At 36.2% G+C, this 23,458-nt stretch overlaps 1 long non-coding RNA gene across 1 annotated transcript in view; it reads left to right on the plus strand.

Moving 5' to 3' along the window:
• The window catches only part of LOC128647926 (uncharacterized), a 101,217-nt gene that overhangs the window by 72,197 nt on the left and 5,562 nt on the right, over positions 1-23,458 (plus strand). The gene's annotated exons all lie outside the window — the stretch shown is intronic.

The following is a 23,458-nucleotide window of genomic DNA, read 5'->3' on the forward strand; positions in this document are numbered from 1 at the left end:
AGATATTATATGAAGTTGGATAGTTACCTGGTTCCGATTCTCCATCATCTCCTCCCAGGCCACCGGACGGAGAAGCAGCTGCCCTGGCCCCCGCGTCAGGACTTTCAGATCCCGCAGCTGGGAGGGAAGAAGAGGAGGCCGAGGATGGCGAGGATCTAAATCTTTTGGGGACCCGGAGATTGAGGAGCTCGCATAAAGTCACCTCATAAGGGAGTAGGTATAGTTTCCGCGGGGCCTTTCTTTGGCCCCCTCTTTTACGGGCTTGTACCCAGTCCCTTATGAGGTTGACTTTTTTTGTTAAGCGCAATCTCATATCTCCGAATCTCCTCATGATTTGATCCTGGCTCCTCTGGACGTCACACACCAATCTAACCGCATTGGTGATAGACTCCCAGAGGGCCTTCTTAACAGGCGCATCTGTCAACCTCCTCTTGTTCCCAAACAGCTGGGGATAAAAGTCCTTGACGGCGTGGACCAGTGCAGCGCTCTCCTGCTTGGTGAACCTGGGAGCTGACATGCCTGCTGGGTTTACGGATATGCTGAATATATATATAAATTATATATACAGTACGCCTGCAGGCATTAGAGAACTGACAAAGATGGCAACGTGTAATGGACTTTTATATGGTGAAGTAAACATGAGATGCACCATGGGACAAATTATCTGTACATCTGATTGGATAAAAGTTTGAAATATTGTTATAATGTCTGTGAGACCATCCTGACTCAAGTTGTGTTTGTGTGATGAACTCTGATTGGCCGTTCCTTAATGTTTCATATCTTAGTAACTTCCTTACACATACCTCCTGGTGGTGCTGTAACTTCATTTTTCATGTAGACTTATTTGTAACTCATGGGCCTGTCATGCGGATATGTGTGACGCAGATTTAATATCCGTGATCCGTTAAATATTAATGATAAAATTCTATTTAAAATCTAATATTGTCACATTATTAAATGTTGTATACATTTTTCGGTTTAATAACGGTCTGTTTCTTTAATACAAATACACATTTAATATTGTATGTCTTTATTGTTCATAAAATCCATTTCTTTACTTATTGTGAAGTATTGATATTGCTCTATTAAATGTATTTCATAATGCACATTGATTGTGTGCTATTGCGTGACATTAGACTCTAATGTTTAAAGATGCTAATCTGGTGTTTCAAGATGCGTTTCCCACGCAATATTTCTGAATGTTCAAATTCAGGTTATAATGTCATTAACTTGGATAATCTGTTTATAAATGTTAAACTACAGGTTTGTTTGTTATTAGTAAATAAACCTCGAGCTTGTATTTGTCTGAACTGCTCATATATGTTATTGTGCAATGGCGTCTTTATTTTTAAATAGACATTACAAACAAACAATTGTATCAAATGATCTGTAGAGATAGAAAATTGTTTAGACTTTAAAATGTAAATCAATTTATCTTAGTATTTAGATATCCTCAACAGAAGAAATTTAAATGCACATGGTTGAGCCAATCACATAAGGCATCTCTGTGCATCCACCAATCTTCATCTACTGAGCCTATCTCGATATGCTTTTCAAGCAAAGTATGTCAAGATAAGAAGAGAAGTAAATACACTCTTTAAATCTCTTAAAGGGACACTGTCCAAACAAATTTAGCGTTCGTGATTCAGATTGAGCATGAAATGTTAAGCAACTTTATAATTTAATCCGATTCTCAAATGTTAAGAATTATCTTGTTATCTTTCTTTGCAAATCAATAATGATATTTTAGATTACGGACAATTGTTGGAAAAAACCTGGGTTGTCCTTGATGATTGTTGGATAAATTAATCCAACCAAAAAAACCAAGTTCTGTCCAGAGTACTGAAGCAAATAAATTATCTATTTAATGCCTTATTTTTAAATTAATGATAGCAACATCACAAGGAACATTCATAATTTGAGACAATTTTTAAAGTTGCTTAAAATAGAATACTCATTCAGAATGTATAAATCATTAATTTTTTAACTGTCTCCCTTTAAGTATATTTTGAGTTCATGTCCCTTTAAAGAGAAATTTCACAATAATGCTTGAAAAATCTGAAACCTAGGCACCTTCCTTTTGCTAAATTAGTATAACATATGAGTAAAGCATATTTAGATTAACTTCTGGATTGTTTTACACACTGACTGAAATATATATTGTAAAGGATGTATTTCTGAGTCTTCAGCTTAGAGGGACATTAAGCTATATGTTATGTATGCATTTTGGATAAGATTATAATATTTGAACAACTTAATATGTTTTGGTATTCAATCATTAGATTGTAATTATATATATTCTTGGATTAAATACATATCTACATAGGCTATTTTGATGCTGATTGTTGGTTGCACATAGATGCCTTATGTAATTGACTAAGATATGTGCATTGATGTATCTTTTTCGAAGTATATTTAAAGACTGAATGTAATTCTATAGTACTTTCTAAATATGTTTAAATTCTTTCATGAATTTATAAAAAATCAATACACAATATACTTTGTGAATGTCCCTTTAAGGACCAAAACATTTTGAATGTTGATTTAACATTGTCAAAATAAACTAAAGGGGAATGAAAATTATATATAGATATGTGATGTCTAACCCAAGAGGTAAGATTTTAAAAACTACATAATATTAATAACTATAGTTAAATGACTCCACTAGAAAATTAAATCTATTAACCTGGCATCCAATAACTAGGTTGTGAAAAATATGAAGTTAAATGACCTACCATTTTTAAATGTAAAAATTAAAAAAGTTTTGAAAATAATGTTTTGAGATACCTAAGGAAGATACAAGATCTTATAAAATTAATTTTACATTCAACAACACTGTCACTTTAATGTAATTGAACCACTTCCCCTTCTTAAAAGTGAAACAAAATAATTTTTGTAAAATTTTGACTACATATCCTAAATTTTTTTAACATCTAAGAATTTCAAAAGAAAAGCATCAATGGATCTCACTCCCCAATTAATTTAAAAAAGATAGTTTAATTTAATATTCTCTGAATCAGTGGATTTTAAAAAATTAATGCATTATTTGATCTTATGCATGTGCTTGTCAAATAGCCAACTACCAGTCATGGGAGTCAAATTGTTTTTTATTGACAGATTATATGGATATTTATTATAATCTGTTCAAAAGAGTGTATTTAATAATCAAATGTTTATTATTACCATTTAAAAAATTAAAAGTTTCTGAAAAAAATAGAAAAAATATATTCCTGGAAGTCATCAGATGACAATCTGAAATTAAAAAAGAAAATTTTAACAAAGTTAATACACACGTTGTCAAATATTCATAAAATACATTTACAATCATCTTGTGTCTATGCTCTAACTTTGTTCAACATTTTATCAAGATATTTATTAATTAAATTTAAAAATAAAGAAAATAAACATACACCATTATATTGTGTAATAAAAATTAAATTTAAATATCTGAATTTCTAATTATACATAATAATGTATATCACATTTCAATAATATATATGTATGCTGAACATAAATGTAATATTTCATGTCCATTCAAATACCTCTATATCAACTATAATATGTATTCCTTTTTCAGATTGTGATCCCTAAATATCTAATTATGAACTAAATATGACTAATGTATGTAAGCTACTAATATTCAACATTCTTCCTGTGATTCTTAACTAGCATGCATTGGTACACCAACCTGGATAATGCATGGTCTTTGAAAGTCAATTCAGGGGTAAACAGTTGATCTTCAATAGGTGTCTTATTCATCAGTTCATAAAATAGAGGACTGAAATACCATCTAAAAAAGTAAAATCATCTAAGTGTCTGATTGTGATCCCTAAATATCTAATTATGAATTAAATATGACTAATGTATGTAAGCTACTAATATTCAAGATTCTTCCTGTGATTCTTAACTAGCATGCATTGGTACACCAACCTGGATAATGCATGGTCTTTGAAAGTCAATTCAGGGGTAAACAGTTGATCTTCAATAGGTGTCTTATTCATCAGTTCAAAAATAGAGGACTGTGAAATACCATCTAAAAATTAGAAAATAATCTAAGTGTCTCCAATAGGATGCCTCCACAGCCTTATTCTATCAAATAGTTGGCACTTACCATGTGAACATGTCTTTGTATGGTTTTCAAGGTCAGCAGATTTGAAAGATAATGCCAGACATGATCCCATTGGTATACTTCAATTTCAATCTTGGCTTTTTCCACTGTCAGTCTGGGCAATCTTCATTGTCAGGCTTCTTATTCTTCCCTTTCAGTCTTTAGATTAAGTCAGCTCCCTAATGGCAGAAAAAGTTTAATAAAAATTACTACAAGTGTGTGAATCAGTTCTGTACCCCTCTACCACCCCCCATTTCATAATCAATTTCTGTCACTAGCTTACTAAGCGTGTGTAGCATCTTGTGTTATGTTCTATCAAGTGTGAAGATGAGTCATATTGAGCATAACGAACCTCTAATGTGTGACATTGAACCATAGTCATGATAGAGGATAGTTATGCTAGAGGATCCCTTTATGAGTATTTACATTTTAAGTAATGTGTAAACTAAATACTAGTTTACAAAATGTATGCCATATGATGTATTTGTGTACAATTCATGCCAGCAACAGTCCATACATTTATACTTACCAGCTGAAGTCCTCTTTAAAAACCAGGTGGCAAAGACTCGCTACAGGACCCAATGCCCAGAGCATCACCTATATTAATAAATGAAACACATTTTTAGCATTTGATGAACAATCCTAACATGTTTGCACAATTCTCTACTTGTCATTTCCCTAGAGTTCACATCTATTGACAATACTCCAGTCTAACTTCTATTATTTACCGTCTAAAGTGGCGGTTGATGATGTCTGCTCTGACATTGAGCCCCTCGTCCCGGAATGGCCCCTCTAGAACAGGATCATCCTCCTCATCTCTGAGGAGGTTTCGGTGCGCCGGGACGCCCTGCAGCATCCCAGCCCGCTGTGCAATATTATGCAGGACGCTACAGGCTACAACGATCTTAGCCACCTTCTTTGGGTTGTACTGGAGGGCTCCTCCTGACCTGTCCAGGCACCTGAACCTCATCTTCAGGAGCCCGAACATCCGTTCAACCACCGCCCTGGTTCTCTTATGAGCCCTATTGTAGCGCTCCTCAGACACATCAGTCGGGCTACGCAAGGGGGTAATGAGCCAAGGCCGGCTCATGTACCCAGAATCACCTATAAATTATGAACAGAACATAATTCAAACAGAATCCTCAAAATAGTATTTGAAGTCCAATAAAACTTTTTGTACACGATAATCCACTAACAAATGTTTAATTTGTAAAAGAATAATCTAGTTCAATATTATTCTCTATCTTCCCATTTCAGCTAAGACATGCTACATATGCGTATTTCTCCTAAACCAGACCTTGTGTAAAATGGCAACTAAATGGTTACATTGCATTCTGTATCTGAGCATTTAAGGTAAGACATGCTACATATCTGCATTGAACTAAAAGTAGACATTAGCGGAAAGAGACAATGACATGGTTAAATTGCATTAGCTAATATCTTCCCATTTCAGCTAAGACATGCTACATATGCGTATTTATCCTAAACCAAACCTTGTGTAAAATGGCAACTAAATGGTTACATTGCATTCTGTATCTGAGCATTTAAGGTAAGACATGCTACATATCTGCATTGAACTAAAAGTAGACATTAGCGGAAAGAGACAATGACATGGTTAAATTGCATTAGCTAATATCTTCCCATTTCAGCTAAGACATGCTACATATGCATATTTATCCTAAACCAAACCTTGTGTAAAATGGCAACTAAATGGTTACATTGCATTCTGTATCTGAGCATTTAAGGTAAGACATGCTACATATCTGCATTGAACTAAAAGTAGACATTAGCGGAAAGAGACAATGACATGGTTAAATTGCATTAGCTAATATCTTCCCATTTCAGCTAAGACATGCTACATATGCGTATTTATCCTAAACCAAACCTTGTGTAAAATGGCAACTAAATGGTTACATTGCATTCTCTATCTGAGCATTTAAGGTAAGACATGCTACATATCTGCATTGAACTAAAAGACATTAGCGGAAAGAGACAATGACATGGTTAAATTGCATTAGCTAATATCTTGCCATTTCAGCTAAGACATGCTACATATGCGTATTTCTCCTAAACCAAATCTTGTGTAAAATGCAAACTAAATGGTTACATTGCATTCTCTATCTGAGCATTTAAGGTAAGACATGCTACATATCTGCATTGAACTAAAAGACATTAGCGGAAAGAGACAATGACATGGTTAAATTGCATTAGCTAATATCTTGCCATTTCAGCTAAGACATGCTACATATGCGTATTTCTCCTAAACCAAACCTTGTGTAAAATGCAAACTAAATGGTTACATTGCATTCTCTGAGCATTTAAGGTAAGACATGCTACATATCTGCACTGAACTAAAAGTAGACATTAGCGGGAAAATAAAATAAATGGTTAAATTGCATCCGATAGCTGAACATTACGCTAACATTTTAAAACTACAGTGGAAATTGTCAAACTAATTAACCATGTTGTGCACAAATACTCACCAACGAGATAACCAGGGGGCATTTGTCTTTCCTCAAACGGTCTCCACAGGGACGACAGAGCGAGGATGCGGGCATCATGACTAGCCCCTCCAAAATTCGCACACACATGCATAATCCTCATCCGTGCGTCACCAACATCCTGCACGTTGAGGCTAGGAAAATGTTTGCGATTTCCGAAGGGCAAGTCATCAATTGGAGCACGCAGCGCAATGTGGGTACAATCAATGGCTCCCAAGACATTGGGCAATTCAGCAATATCAAAGAATTCCCGCTTCAGGCGCCTCCAATCACCATCATTCTGTGGGAATCCTATGTATTGCTTACTGATACGTACCATGGCGTCCAGAAAGTTATCAAACACCACAGAGAATGTACCTTGAGCCAGGCCATGCATGTACATTTCTCCGGATTGAAAACTTCCGGAGGCCAGGACGTATAGACAACTTAGCATCTTACTCATGGCGGGAACAACAGTCCTTATTCTTATACGTGGCTCCAAATGAGGTTTAAGAAGATCGTAAAGGCCAATGAGCTGCTCGCGATTGAGCCGATACTTATCATAAACCTCAAAGTCGCTCATGTTTTCCAAGGTGGGTCTCACCCTGTAGACACGAGGACCTCGAACCAGACGACCCCTTTGTCTCAGTCTGAGCCGCCGAGGCTGCCTGATTCGATCAACAGCTAGTTCGCTAATAGCAGCACCAGCAGTGTCTACCATGTCATCGTCATCCATCTTTCAAAACAGCGTAACAAGGTATGCACTTGATGTGATGTGGATCACAAGTGATGCTTTGGCCATGTTGTTTGGTGGATTTATAGTACAATTAGTCCAATGGTATTGAGTTTGTAATGATTGCTAATTGTATTCACTTGTTTGTATGTGAGCGGCGCGAATGCTTTCACAGTGGGCGTTTTTTTGTTGTTTGCTGAAATGTTGTTTTCCAACAATGAATCTCAATGTGAAAGTGTCAAATATCACACATACAGTGCATGTTTGTAATGTTTGATCATATGCGTAATCAATATTTCTTAAACGCGATCTTATAGTAACAAACACACGTCCAGGCTAACATGAATGAAAGTGCATAGTTGTGTATAATGTGCATCGAATGTGTTCAATCAATGTTGCTGCAATATTGTTTGTAAACAATAAAGTAACATCTGCCATCTGTAGTATTGTATATATAAGTGATTGCCGAGCTGTCAATATTGTATGCGTCCCTTTAAAATCGCATTAATAATTCAGAACTTCCCGTCTGCCATCTGTAGTATTGTATATATAAGTGATTGCCGAGCAGTCAATATTGTATGCGTCCCTTTAAAATCGCAATAATAATTCAGAACTTCCCGTCTGCCATCTGTAGTATTGTATATATAAGTGATTGCCGAGCTGTCAATATTGTATGCGTCCCTTTAAAATCGCAATAATAATTCAGAACTTCCCGTCTGCCATCTGTAGTATTGTATATATAAGTGATTGCCGAGCAGTCAATATTGTATGCGTCCCTTTAAAATCGCAATAATAATTCAAAACTTCCCGTCTGCCATCTGTAGTATTGTGTATATAAGTGATTGCAGAGATGTCAATATTGTATGCGTCCCATTCAAATGGCACTAATACTGAATAACTTCCGGCTGTCATCTGTAGTATTGTATATATAAGTGATTGCCGAGCTGTCAATATTGTATGCGTCCCTTTAAAATCGCAATAATAATTCAGAACTTCCCGTCTGCCATCTGTAGTATTGTATATATAAGTGATTGCCGAGCTGTCAATATTGTATGCGTCCCTTTAAAATCGCAATAATAATTCAGAACTTCCCGTCTGCCATCTGTAGTATTGTGTATATAAGTGATTGCCGAGCTGTCAATATTGTATGCGTCCCATTCAAATGGCACTAATACTGAATAACTTCCGGCTGTCATCTGTAGTATTGTATATATAAGTGATTGCCGAGCAGTCAATATTGTATGCGTCCCTTTAAAATCGCAATAATAATTCAGAACTTCCCGTCTGCCATCTGTAGTATTGTGTATATAAGTGATTGCCGAGATGTCAATATTGTATGCGTCCCATTCAAATGGCACTAATACTGAATAACGTCCGGCTGTCATCTGTAGTATTGTATATATAAGTGATTGCCGAGCTGTCAATATTGTATGCGTCCCTTTAAAATCGCAATAATAATTCAGAACTTCCCGTCTGCCATCTGTAGTATTGTGTATATAAGTGATTGCCGAGATGTCAATATTGTATGCATCCCATTCAAATGGCACTAATACTGAATAACTTCCGGCTGTCATCTGTAGTATTGTATATATAAGTGATTGCCGAGCTGTCAATATTGTATGCGTCCCATTAAAATCGCACTAATACTGAATAACTTCCGGCTGTCATCTGTAGTATTGTATATATAAGTGATTGCCGAGATGTCAATATTGTACGCGTCCCATTAAAATCTGCATAATAATTCTGAACTTCCGGCTGTCATCTGTAGTATTATATATATATAAGTGATTGCCGAGATGTCAATATTGTATGCGTCCCATTCAAATGGCACTAATACTGAATAACTTCCGGCTGTCATCTGTAGTATTATATATATAAGTGATTTGCGATCTGACAATATTTATTGATTGTCCCATTCAAATCTCCCTAATAATGCTGTTCCAAACTGTTATTTACGTATATGTTGTATTGTAGTATTGAGTGTTAAATTTCTGAAAGGGGCGGTACAGTCGTGAATCTGTGATGTGTATGGTTGAATCTTCTAATGACGTCATGATATTATTAACCTGCCTATGTAGTTCTGAAATCCTCATTGTGTTGTTGTATTGTGCTACATTGTTATTGTGTGCTGAATAAAATCTAAATGTGTGCTTTGTGGTTGCGTGATGGGTGATGCGTGTTATGTACATGTACGTATATGTTGTGATTGTGTCCCACATATGCTGACTTCTATATAGCGGTCTGGCATTGTTGTTCCTTCCCATAAAGTGACATCTGTAATCTGGTGTAATGATGTTCTTGTAGTACGTAATTCCTAATGGTTTCTGGTGATGGAATCATGATGTTTAAAGTACAGTAAAATCCATATGTTCTGTTTTGTGATTCCTAGAGAGAATGTAATGTGTTTTTCCACCATCATTTGAATGCACATGTATGAGTGAATGTTAAAAGTAATGTATGTGCATCCATGACTGATCATGTGTTAAGCCTATGTAGATATGCTGTTGCTGCAAGCATATGAGTTGAATAAATGAAATGCAATAATAAAGGTAAATGAGAATTGTTTCCCATTGTGTAGTGTTTGTGAATCCTGAAAAGTTTACATTATTTTGATGTCCGTTTAAATGTAATATTTTGATAAAAAAAAGTTTGTTACTAGTGATGTTGATTTGTAGTTGATGTAATATAAAAGTCTGAAACAATTTAATGGTGTTGTGAATATTCAATAAGTACAATCCATAAATCCACCATAGGGAAATAGTCATTTCTTGATCTATTTATCATAGCTGGGTCTAACGCATAAAAGCATGTATTTTCTAGCACTGGTATTTGGAGTTGTTCGGTCTACGCTATTTGCGTGCGTTAGGGAAATGTGGGTTTCGCGTGCACGAGCACGTCTTCCCAATAGAAATCAATGGAGGCTCTAAAATTTGGTAATTTTTTTTTCAAAGACTGGTTTTCCTCGTAAAGTGAGTGACGTCATGAACTTGTGTGAAAAAGTAACTAAATCGTGTTCTTTTTGTATGTCATGTGGTGTATATTGTTTGTATGCATCAATGAGTGTATATTTGTGATAATGTTATTAGTTAGATGTAGGTATATGAGGGTCTTTTCCCGTGTGTCAATGTAAGTCAATGGGAAAATGGATTTGTGTAGTTTTTTTTCTAACACCCGAGATCTCGCAACTTTGATCCTTTGTATTTTGATGAAAAATTAATAAATCTTAAAAATAAATATAGTGTAGTGTTTGTATGAGTGTAAGTGTACTTTGTGTAATATTTGTTTTGTGATTTGTGAATGCTTATTTTGTCGGTATATGTTTACTACTGGGTCTGAGGTGTCGGTAGAAATTTGAGCGTTGGGTGATTTTTGAGTGTCAAGTGGCTGATAATTGCTAACCTTAGCTTGCGATAGCAATTAGAGCTCAGAAAATTAACCAGAAATCTGATCTCTGGTTAATTTTCTAAAATTGCCCCAAATGCCCTCAAAAAAGAGGGCATTGCAGTTTTAAGAAAAAAAAATAGTAGCGTTGTTTTTTTTAAAAAAAATGAAAAAATAACTGCACTAGGCAGTTTTTGAGGTCTAAAGTTGGGGGGAGTGGGATACCTTTACATTGAGGTCAATGGGAACTGTGTGTTCCCAGTAAATGTATATGCTTATATATATATATATTTATGTGTTAATATGTATATATGTTGCGGGTAAATCAAATATTAGGTAATCCTAGCATTACCCGGGTAAAAGCCCAATGTAACACCCTAAATCTCCTCAGAGTGTATTGAGTCACTGGCATCTATTTATCAAGCCGTCAACCACAAATATACGCTGGAATTCTGCAGCGTATTTGTGGCGAGCCTGATTCCCCTTAGTTATCAAACCCTACAGACCGGCAAAAGTAGAATTTTGTGATGTAACATACGATCCGCCGGACTCAGTCCGACACAGATCGATGCTTACGTCAATGCAAATTCAGCACAATCTGACTACTTTTGCTAGTTATCAAATTTCTACCAGGTACGCTCGCCACTATTCCGGCCCAGCGTGCCTGGTTTTCAATCCACCACCCTGGAGGTGGCGGATACCATAGGAATCAATGGGAGTCTGAAAGCAGCGAAAGCTCATGTTAGCTGCTGCCCGATATCCCATTAATTCCTATGGTAACGTTTACACCTAACACCCTAACATGTACCCCGAGTCTAAACACCCCTAATCTGCCGCCCCGACACCGCCGCCAACTACATTATACTTATTAACCCCTAATCAGCCCCCTCCTACACCGCCGCCACCTACCTACATTTATTAACCCTTAATATGCCGTTCCCAACGTCGCCGCCACTATATTAAATTTATTAACCCCTAAACCTAAGTCTAACCCTAACCCTAACACCCCATAACTTAAATATAATTTAAATAAATCTAAATAAATATTCCTATCATTAAATAAATTATTCCTATTTAAAACTAAATACTTACCTGTAAAATAAACCCTAAAATAGCTACAATATAACTAATAGTTACATTGTAGCTAGCTTAGGGTTTATTTTTATTTTACAAGCAAATTTGTATTTATTTTAACTAAGTACAATAGTTATTAAATAGTTATTAACTATTTAATAACTTCCTAGTTAAAATAAATACAAATATACCTCTAAAATAAAACCTAACCTAAGTTACAATTACACCTAACACTACACTATAATTAAATTAGTTCCCTAAACTAAATACAATAAATACAATTAAATAAAATTATCTAAAGTACAAAAAAAATAAACACTAAATTACAGAAAATAATAAACAAATTACAAGATTTTTAAACTAATTACACCTAATCTAATCCCCCTAACAAATAAAAAAGCCCCCCCCAAAATAAAAAAGCCCTACCCTACACTAAATTACAAATAGCCCTTAAAAGGGCCTTTTGCAGGGTATTGCCCCAAAGTAATCAGCTCTTTTACCTGTAAAAAAAAAATTACAAACCCCCCCAACATTCAATCACCCTACTGTGAGAAGTCTTCACCCAACCGGGCCGAAGTCCTCAACAAAGCCTGCAGAAGTGGTTCTCCAGACAGGCAGAAGTGGTCCTCCAGACAGCATCTTCTATCTTCATCCATCCGGCGCAGAGCAGCTCCATCTTCAAGACATCCGACGCAGAGCATCCTCTTCATCCGACGTCTTCTTGAACAATGACGGTTCCTTTAAGTGACCGTTCCGCGCCGGATGGATGAAGATAGAAGATGCCGTCTGGATGAAGACTTCTGCCCGTCTGGAGAACCACTTCAGCCCGTCTGGAGGACCACTTCTGCCAGCTTCGTTGAGGACTTCAGCCCGGTTGGGTGAAGACTTTTCATGGTAGGGTGATCTTCAAGGGGTTAATGTTAGGTTTTTTTAAGGGGGGATTGGGTGGGTTTTAGAGTAGGGTTGGTTGTGTGGGTGGTGGGTTTTAATGTTGGGGGAGGTTTGTAATTTTTTTTACAGGTAAAAGAGCTGATTACTTTGGGGCAATGCCCCACAAAAGGCCCTTTTAAGGGCTATTTGTAATTTAGTGAAGGGTAGGGCTTTTTTATTTTGGGGGGGCTTTTTTATTTTGTTAGGGGGATTAGATTCGGTGTAATTAGTTTAAAAATCTTGTAATTTGTTTATTATTTTCTGTAATTTAGTGTTGTTTTTTTGTACTTTAGATAATTTTATTTAATTGTATTTAATTGTATTTAGTTTAGGGAATTATTTAATTATAGTGTAGTGTTAGGTGTAATTGTATTTTAGGTTAGGTTTTATTTTACAGGTATATTTGTATTTATTTTAACTAGGAAGTTATTAAATAGTTAATAACTATTTAATAACTATTGTACCTAGTTAAAATAAATACAAACTTGCCTGTAAAATAAAAATAAACCCTAAGCTAGATACAATGTAACTATTAGTTATATTGTAGCTATCTAAGGGTTTATTTTACATGTAAGTATTTAAATAGGAATAATTTATTTAATGATAGGAATATTTATTTAGATTTATTTAAATTATATTTGTTAGGGGGTGTAAGGGTTAGGGTTAGACTTAGGTTTAGGGGTTATTAAATTTAATATAGTGGCGGTGACATTGGGGGCGGCAGATTAGGGGCTAATAAATGTAGGTAGGTGGCGGTGGTGTAGGGGGGGCAAATTAGGGGTTAATAAGTATAATGTAGGTGGCGGTGGGCTCCGGGAGCGGCGGTTTAGGGGTTAATAACTTTATTTAGTTGCAGCGGGGTCCATGAGTGGCGATTTAGGGGTTAATACATTTATTAGAGTTGCGGTGGGCTCCGGGAGCGGCGGTATAGGGGGTAAAACAGTATAGTATAGTGTGGGTGTTTAGTGACAGCGAGATCGATGACTGTCAGTTAACAACAGTCCGCTGCTCATCGCCCTGTACTTGGTGCGCGGCTTTTCGACAGCTTTTTTGGTAACTTTGGAGAACGTATTCAGGTCCGCGGCAACGATGTTAGGTGATCTTAGGCGAGCGTATCGGTGCCGTCGAATGCAAGTAAGTTGATGGCTTGATAAATAGATGCCACTGCATCAAACCTACATACGATGCACTGTAATGGCCCCATCTTCACTATCTTTTTTGCCTCCACCTGAGGGTTTCAAGGGGGGGGGGTGAAGCCGATGGCTGTCACATGATACAAGGGAAGAGAAAATTGGATTAACTTTGAAATTTGCAAGAAAATAATCTATTGCTCAATTAAATTCCCCAATGTACAACCTCTGAGCAAACCAAGGAACTTTTTTTTAAATATTTTTTTACATTTTTATTTCCCTGACATTATTTTGGACATTCCCTATAATAAAGACTCGACTCATGGCCCCTTTTTTTCTGTTTACAACATCATACTGTTTCATCATACAGCTGATGACTCCACGCTTTACATTATATATCTAAAATATTTACATTATTCAAAATAATAAAATTGAGGAACCAAACTGAATACCATCAGCAGGCTATTCATGGCTTGTGTATGTTTTTTTTTATTCTGATTACTTTGTATTACTTGTGGAAGAAAAAAAGAAGAAGGAAAAGCAAAATATCGATATTGCAATTAAAAGGACATGTTCCTCATATGCTAAATCACTTCAAAATGATGCTGTGTATCTGTAAAACTGACTAGAAAATATCACACAAACATCTCAATGTAAAAAATTAAGATATTTTAACTCTAAACTTCTTTAGTTCACCAAAGAAAGTGCTCTGTGATTCAGAGCTACCCTTTTTACTTTTATTTACATGTGAAAATAAGTACACATTGACACACTACCCTTCCCTTTATAGATGAATAGTTAGGGGCCACGCATTCATTCAAATCTAGGTATGAGTTAGGTAGTGATTTGGGTCTTGGTCCTTTATGCAAGTAAACAGATTACTTGGTCGGATTTGAGAATGTTGCGATCACTGGTGTATTTACTCTATATTGATTACAGATAAAGTTTGTTTTGTGTGTGTCCATAGGATGCTTCACACTGACTCTTATATGTAGCTACACTTGGTGGATACCGAGTAGATACACTTGTGGCTACGGCTACATTGATCACTTATGCGTATGATTTTAAGTATATAACAACTTGTTTTAGATAAGCGATCAAGTTAGAAATGTTTGAGAGTTTCTGGCATTGTATTGTACCTTTAATAGTGTAGGGTTATTATGTTAGAGGCGGTCCTTTGAGAGGGGCGTCAAGTCATACTAACTCTCAATTGGGTGAGATGTATTTTAAAAATAGTGAGGGAATATGAATTCACAGGCTGATGAAACAGCGTACGAGCCAAGAAACGTGCTGCTGTCTTTTAATGTGTGTTTTTATTAAAGCCTTTTAACTATATCCCCACGCTGCATCGAGTTATTGAAATCGGATTTATTCCATGAGTGTGACACGCCTCCCTTTTGAGTGGTCTGATTGGCAGTTGCTCCCTGACTGTTCATCTGACGTATCGTACGAGGATAATCCCGATTGGTGGACGCTATAGCTCGTGACCTACGGAGCTTTGCTAGGAGTAAGTCTGCCGGGCGGCTCTGAGGTCTCGGCCTGCTCATGGTAGCACTGTGTGCGCTCATACATATGTGAGTTGACAATTGTTATTTTACTTTTATATGCCCATACAACTGATGATACTACACCATAAGGCGCCTCCTCTTCTGTCTTTTAGGACATTTTATTGTGATCTACCTTTTGGCTTGGATTGCATCTGGGCTTAAGGATCTGGAGTATACCCTGGACTTCATTTAATACCATTTGTATATATTTTCATCTTTGCATAATTTGTCTTATAGCGCACCTCTGAGGGTGGTTATACCCTTGCTTTCTACTGAAAATAAAAACAGCCAGCATAATCAGCTCTGAGTTCATGCTTGCTTTACTGTGATCTCAACATACTTTTGCAAGATTTCATAGTAAACCTCCTTAAAGGGATATGAAACCCAAGGCCTCGATCCGATATGCAGTGTCGCCCGCAAAAGCCGGCGACGCCCAATTTTGTGCGGGTTTGGTATCCTATATATGGCATAACCTAGAAGTTAAGCTAGTATATTTCTGCCTTCGGACGTAGTTTTTTGGCCCATAGGCAGGTATACCAAACCCACGCAGTTTGGTATCCAATATACAGCGTAAGGACTTACGTGGCGAAAATGGAGAAATCTTACTCCATTTTCACCTCGCCACAAAATGCAGGCGTAGTAAGCCTTACACTGTCTATTGGAGCCCCGTAACTCCCTAAACTACCTGCGAACCCCCGCCGCAATCCCTAATAAAGTATTTAACCCCTAAACCCCCGATCCCGGACCCCACCGCCACCTACATAAAAAGTATAACCCCTAATTTGATCCCCCTACACCGTCGCCAGCTACATTACATACCCCCTAATGTGAGCCCCTTACACCGCCGCCATCTACATTACCTACCCCCTAATGTGAGCCCCTAACACTGCCGCCATCTACATTACCTACCCCCTAAAGTGAGCCCCTTACACCGCTGCCATCTACATTACCTACCCCCTAATGTGAGCCCCTTACACCGCCGCCATCTACATTACCTACCCCCTAATGTGAGCCCCTTACACCGCTGCCATCTATATTACCTACCCCCTAATGTGAGCTCCTACCCCGCCGCCAGCTATATTAAATACATTAACCCCTAATCTAATCCCCTACCGCCGCCAGCTATATTAAATACATTAACCCCTAATCTAATCCCCCAACACCGCCGCCAGCTATATTAACTATATTAACCCTAATTATATTAGGGTTAATGTAGTTAATATAGTTATTATATTATATATATTAACTATATTAACCCTAATTATATTAGGGTTAATATAGTTAATATTGTTATTATATTATATATATATATATTAAGTATAATAACCCTATCTAACTCTAACATCCCTAACTAAATTCTTATTAAAATAAATCTAATTAATATTAATATTATTAATTAAAATATTCCTATTTAAATCTAAATACTTACCTATAAAATAAACCCTAAGATAGCTACAATGTAATTAATAATTACATTGTAGCTATTTTAGGGTTTATATTTATTTGACAGGTAACTTGGTATTTATTTTAACTAGGTACAATAGCTATTAAATAGTTAATAACTATTTAATAGCTACCTAGTTAAAATAATTACCAATTTACCTGTAAAATAAATCCTAACCTAATTTACAAATACACCTACACTATCAATAAATTAAATAAACTACAAATATCTAAACTAAAATACAATAAAATAAACTAAACTAAATTACAAAAAAAAGAAACACTAAATTACAAAAAATAAAAAAAGATTACAAGATTTTTAAGCTAATTACACCTATTCTAAGCCCCCTAATAAAATAATAAAGCCCCCCAAAATAAAAAAATTCCCTACCCTATTCTAAATTAAAAAAGTTAACAGCTCTATTACTTTACCAGCCCTTAAAAGGGCCTTTTGCGGGGCATGCCCCAAAGAAATCAGCTCTTTTGCCTGTAAAAAAAACACACAATACCACCCCCCAACATTACAACCCACCACCCACATACCCCTACTCTAACCCAAACCCCCCTTAATTAAACCTAACACTACCCCCCTGAAGATCTCCCTACCTTGTCTTCACCCAGCCGGGCAGAACTCTTCATCCGATCCGGGCGATGTCTTCAATCAAGCGGCAGAGAAGAAGTCTTCCATCTGGCGATGTCTTCATCCAAGCGGCAAAGAAAAAGTCTTCCATCCGGCGATGTCTTCAATCAAGCGGCAGAGAAGAGGTCCTCCATCGGGGCGAAGTTTTCTTCCAAGCGGCATTGTCAATCTTCTTTCTTTGCTCCTCCTACGCGGAACATCCATCCGGCACGACGACTTCCCGACGAATGAGGTTCCTTTAATTTATTGAACCAATCAGCCAGTCGGGTTGAACTTGAATCTGATTGGCTGATTCAATCAGCCAATCAGATTTTTCTACCTTAATTCCGATTAGCTGATAGAATCCTATAGGCCAATCGGAATTCAACGAACGCCATCTTGGATGAAGTCATTTAAAGGAACCTCATTCGTCAGGAAGTCCTCGTGCAGGATGGATGTTCCGCGTCGGAGGAGCAAAGAAAGAAGATTGAAGATGCCGCTTGGAAGAAAACTTTGCCCCGATGGAGGACCTCTTCTCTGCCGCTTGATTGAAGACATCGCCGGATGGAAGACTTCTTCTTTGACGCTTGGATGAAGACATCGCCGGATGGGAGACTTCTTCTCTGCCGCTTGATTGAAGACATCGCCCGGATCGGATGAAGAGTTCTGCCCGGCTGGGTGAAGACAAGGTAGGGATATCTTCAGGGGGGTAGTGTTAGGTTTATTAAAGCGGGGTTTGGGTTAGAGTAGGGGTATGTGGGTGGTGGGTTGTAATGTTGGGGGGTGGTATTGTGGGGGTTTTTTACAGGCAAAAGAGCTGATTTCTTTGGGGCATGCCCCGCAAAAGGCTCTTTTAATGGCTGGTAAGGTAATAGAGCTGTTAACTTTTTAAATTTAGAATAGGGTAGGGAAATTGTTTTATTTTGGGGGGCTTTATTATTTTATTAGGGGGCTTAGAATAGGTGTAATTAGCTTAAAAATCTTGTAATCTTTTTTATGTTTTGTAATTTAGTGTTTGTTTTTTTTTTGTAATTTAGTTTAGTTTGTTTTATTGTATTTTAGTTTAGATATTTGTAGTTTATTTAATTTATTGATAGTGTAGGTGTATTTGTAACTTAGGTTAGGATTTATTTTACAGGTAAATTGGTAATTATTTTAACTAGGTAGCTATTAAATAGTTATTAACTATTTAATAGCTATTGTACCTAGTTAAAATAAATACCAAGTTACCTGTAAAATAATTATAAACCCTAAAATAGCTACAATGTAATTATTAATTACATTGTAGCTATCTTAGGGTTTATTTTATAGGTAAGTATTTAGATTTAAATAGGAATATTTTAATTAATAATATTAATATTAATTAGATTTATTTTAATAAGAATTTAGTTAGGGATGTTAGAGTTAGATAGGGTTATTATACTTAATATATATGTAATATAATAACGATAATAACTATATCAATCCTAATATAATTAGGGTTAATATAGTTAATATATATAATATAATAACTATATTAACTATATTAACCCTAATATAATTAGGGTTAATATAGTTAATATAGCTGGCGGCGGTGTAGGGGGATTAGATTAGGGTTTAATGTATTTAATATAGCTGGCGGCGGTATAGGGGGATTATGTTTGGGAGGCGTGTTAGACAGTACAGGTGATTTTATAACTTAGTCAGGTTTTGTAGGCGCCGGCAGTTTCTAAAGCATCTGATGGTGCCGTATATGGGATAGCTCGAGTTGCGAGCTGAAACTACGGGCGGCGGGGGTTCCCTTGCTTGCGCCGCAAACTACGATCTATATTGGATTGCGCCCCAAATGTTTTCTTTCATGATTTAGAAGGAGCATGCAATTTTAAACAACTTTCCAATTAACTTCTATTATCTCTTTTGCATCATTCTATTGATTTCCTTAGTTGAAAATGATGTCTAAATATGATCAGTAGCTGCTGATTGGTGGCTGCACATAGATGATTTGTGTGATTGGCTCACCTATGTGCATTGTTATTTTTTCAGTAAAGGATACCTAAAGAATGAAACAAATTAGATAATAGAAATAAATTGGAATGTTCTTTAAAATTGGATTCTCTATCTGAATCATAAAAACAAAACTTTTGTTTCATGTCCCTTTAATATAAGAAGGGAAATAAAGTGACTATACCTGCAAATGACAGATGCACACATCCTTACAAGTTCTTCGACTGGAAGATTAAAGTCCCTATACATTGGTAAGTGGCTACTGAGGAAATTTTGAAGTAAAATATCTCTCTTTTTTACATAGAGGTGTCCATGTGATATTTGCTGGTCAGTTTTTTTACATATATGCTGCATCACTTTCAAGTCATTTAAAGCAGTTGGGTAACATGTCCCTTTAAATTATGTAAACCAATTTAAAAACATTATATCAAAAATATCAAGACAAGAGGTCTTAAAAGTAAACATGTCTCCCTTCATCTGAAACAATATTATGCATGAGATTTGGTTTGAGAAAACAGTGTTTCTGAGATACTGGGGCCTATTTATTATGTGTCTGTCCGACATGATCTGATCAGCGGATCATGTCCGACAGACCTCGCTGAATGCGGAAAGCAATACGCTCTCCGCATTCAGCATTGCATCAGCAGGTCTTGTGAACTGCTGGTGAAACGCTGCCCCTAGCAGGGGGGTGTCAATCAACCAAATCGTATTCGATCGGGTTGCATTGCGGCAATGTCTGTCTTCCTCCTCAGAGCAGGTGGACAGGTTATGGAGCAGCAGTCTTTAGATATAACTGGTCATTACTGGTGTTTCTGGTGAGCCGGCCTTCAAGCTCTATACGGAGCTTGATAGATAGGCCCCACTGAATGTTGTAATTAAAGGGAAAGTAAAGTCAAAATTAAACTAAAATGGATTGTGCATGATAACTTTTTATTTTACTTCTGGGGGCCAATTTATCAATGCTTCAACTGATAATATGCTGGAATCCCGCGTCAAATTTGACGCAAATTTGATCAGCGATAGTTAGCAAAGCATTAACCTCGACAAATGTTGAAATGTATGAGGTAATATACGCTCCTGCAAGATCAATTCGACACAGATCGATGCTTGTGTTAATCGAGCGGAATACTGATCATTCGCTGTCACATTCGACTCTATTTGACCCTCTTGCCAATTTATCAAACATTCAACAGGTACACTCGCGTCTACTACGACGCAGCGTACCTATCATTCACACCGCCACGCCTGGGGGCTGCGAATGCCATAGAAATCAATGGGAGTCTGAAAACACAGAAAGGTTATGTTTGATAATGCAAGACAATGAAGCATATCAGATAATAAAAGTAAATTAGAAACTTTATTAAAATTGTATACTCTTTCTAAATCATTAGACATAATATGGGTTTCATATCCTGTTAAGTTGATTTTATTTAGTCCTTACTAAATAAAATCAAGTAGGGAGATGTTACCCTACTTATGGATTATGTTACATCTTTGTCTTTCATTACAAAGCAAGGGTACAATATTATTGCTCCAAATTTGGTGCAAAGTATTGCTTCAAATTTGGTGCGCTAGTGGATATAGGGATAAAAATGAAATAAATACATTACATAAAATAGCTAACTTCCTTTTTTGGATAAATCTATTTGCACCATGTTTAACACATGTAATACAAGTCCCACTCTCCACTTTGCACCAAATTTGACGCAACACTTTTCATACCAAATTTGACGCAATACTCAAACTCCTAAACAACCCACAAACTAGTAAAGTTTTCCTCAACTTCTTATTGATAAATGTATAATCTCGTGATTAATGAAATTAGCCAATCTGATTGAAATATATATTTTCTACTATCACTAACGAATCAAATTGCTCGCTACTTGTGTCATTGATCACTCATCAGAACTTGTAAGTGCCATTTGTTACATTGTGTATTATACTCTGAAAGTATATGTGAAATTAGTATTAAAGATACACATTGATGATGACATTAGGCCCCACAGTGTAATATTTTTGACAATTATTTTAATAATCAAATGATGTTTGATTCAATATAATCTGATAGCTCAAATGGCTAGTCTACCTAACATTAAACAGTCATGAATCAGATACAGCAGAAATTAAAATCACCTCTTTACTGTCATGCTATTTTCAGTATTTTTCTTCCTTCTCTTGAATTTCATTTTCATTAAGAAATGTCATTTTATATGCCGCCCATTTTTTAACACCTGTGCAGGGGTGGTGTTTAAAATTAGACTGCAATCAGGAAGGGTTAAACAGGTGCAGAGAGAAAACTGGCCCAGCTCTTAAAATATCCATTAATTGCAAATAAATACATATGATACCCTGATTACATGTTATATTCACAATTATTCTTGCTAAGAATAATAATATATTTACACTATATACATATACTGGTATACATAAACACAGAGATATGAAAAAAAAAACATTGTTTAGAACAAAAAAAAGGAATTTAGGGACATGTAAAAATGTTTTCACAAGATTTCTGACATAACACACACACACATATATATATATATATATATATATATATATATACACAAGTATGTGCAAAGATATATGTACAAATTCTAGCATTAATAATCATTTAAAAAAAAGAAAAAAACATGATAGGCATATCATGATTTCTAGAAATACAAATACACAATCATTTATGTGAAAATATCAGATATCAGATTTTTTGTATAACAAAAAAATAGAAAAATAACTTTCTATGAGATATTTTTTTTGTTCAGGTATATATCTAGCCATTAACAGATGAAGATAAAAGATTAGCTTTAGAGAAATGTGCCTGTTCATGGACAGTAATGAAATGGTATAAATAAAGTTGGGAAAAAAACAATATCCGCGACATTGATGACTCTTATTTATGAACAGTCCGATGCTCATCGCGCTGTACTTGACGCGCGTGTTTTTGCTAGACTTTTTAATTTCGCTGTTGTATGTAGATTCGTGGCAGTGATATCTGGCGAGCATATTGACTCCAGCGAATGTGCCAAGATTGATGCTTTGATAAATCGTCCCCCTGGTGTCAATTTGCTTACTTCTCTTGGTGTCCATTGTTAAAGAATTAACCTAGGTTAGCTCAGGAGTGTGCACTTGTCTTTAGCCATCTGGTAGCAGTGTTTGCAACAATGCTTATAGCAATGTCATACATAGGGGCCGATTTATCATTTGACTGTCGGCATTTATCATTGTACAAGTAGTTCTGGCAAACTGTTTGTACAATGCCGCCCCCTGCAGATTCTCAGCCAATCAGCCGCTAGCAGGGGGTGTCAATCAACCCGATTGTATGCCTCAAAGGCGGCGGACGAGTTAAGGAGCAGCAGTCTTAAAACCGCTGCTTCTTAACTCCTGTTTCCGGCAAGCTTGAAGGCTCACACGGAAACGTGTATTTGGCCCATTCAGGACATGATAAATCAACCCCCTTATTGCAAACACAGCTGCCATAGAATGCTACAGACAATCTATGGCAGCAGAGTTTGCGACTATGTATGACATTGTTTTAAACATTTTTGCAAACACTGTTGCCAGATTGCTAAGGAGATGTGCACACTCCTGAGCTCACCTAGGATTTCTCTTTAGTAAAGGATACCAAGAAAACTTAGCAAAATTGATAAAAGAAGTAAATTGTGAAGTTGTTTAAAATGTCATGCTCTATCCGCATTATAAACGTTTAATTTTTACTTTACTGTCCCTTTAAGTCACATATTTAAGCAAACCCATTCATATTTCTAAGAAATGTACCAAGGAGATATTTTTTGTCTGCATTTTAATCTTGTTTGATATACTTGAGTATATGAATCAGAATCAATGTATATTTTTACTTTTTCAAAGCCCCCATTTTGGGTGAAAAATAGTTTCATGCTTGTTTTACATAACAAAGCACTACAGAGAGTTTTGATGTCTTGACTCTTTTTCTTCAAATAAAACCCTTTGAGTTATTTTGCTTATATTAGGTACTTATGCTACATACATTATGTTTTGGACAATTTGATGATAA

This window comes from Bombina bombina, chromosome 2 (assembly GCF_027579735.1).
Source record: "Bombina bombina isolate aBomBom1 chromosome 2, aBomBom1.pri, whole genome shotgun sequence".
Classification (NCBI taxonomy): Eukaryota; Metazoa; Chordata; class Amphibia; order Anura; family Bombinatoridae; genus Bombina; species Bombina bombina.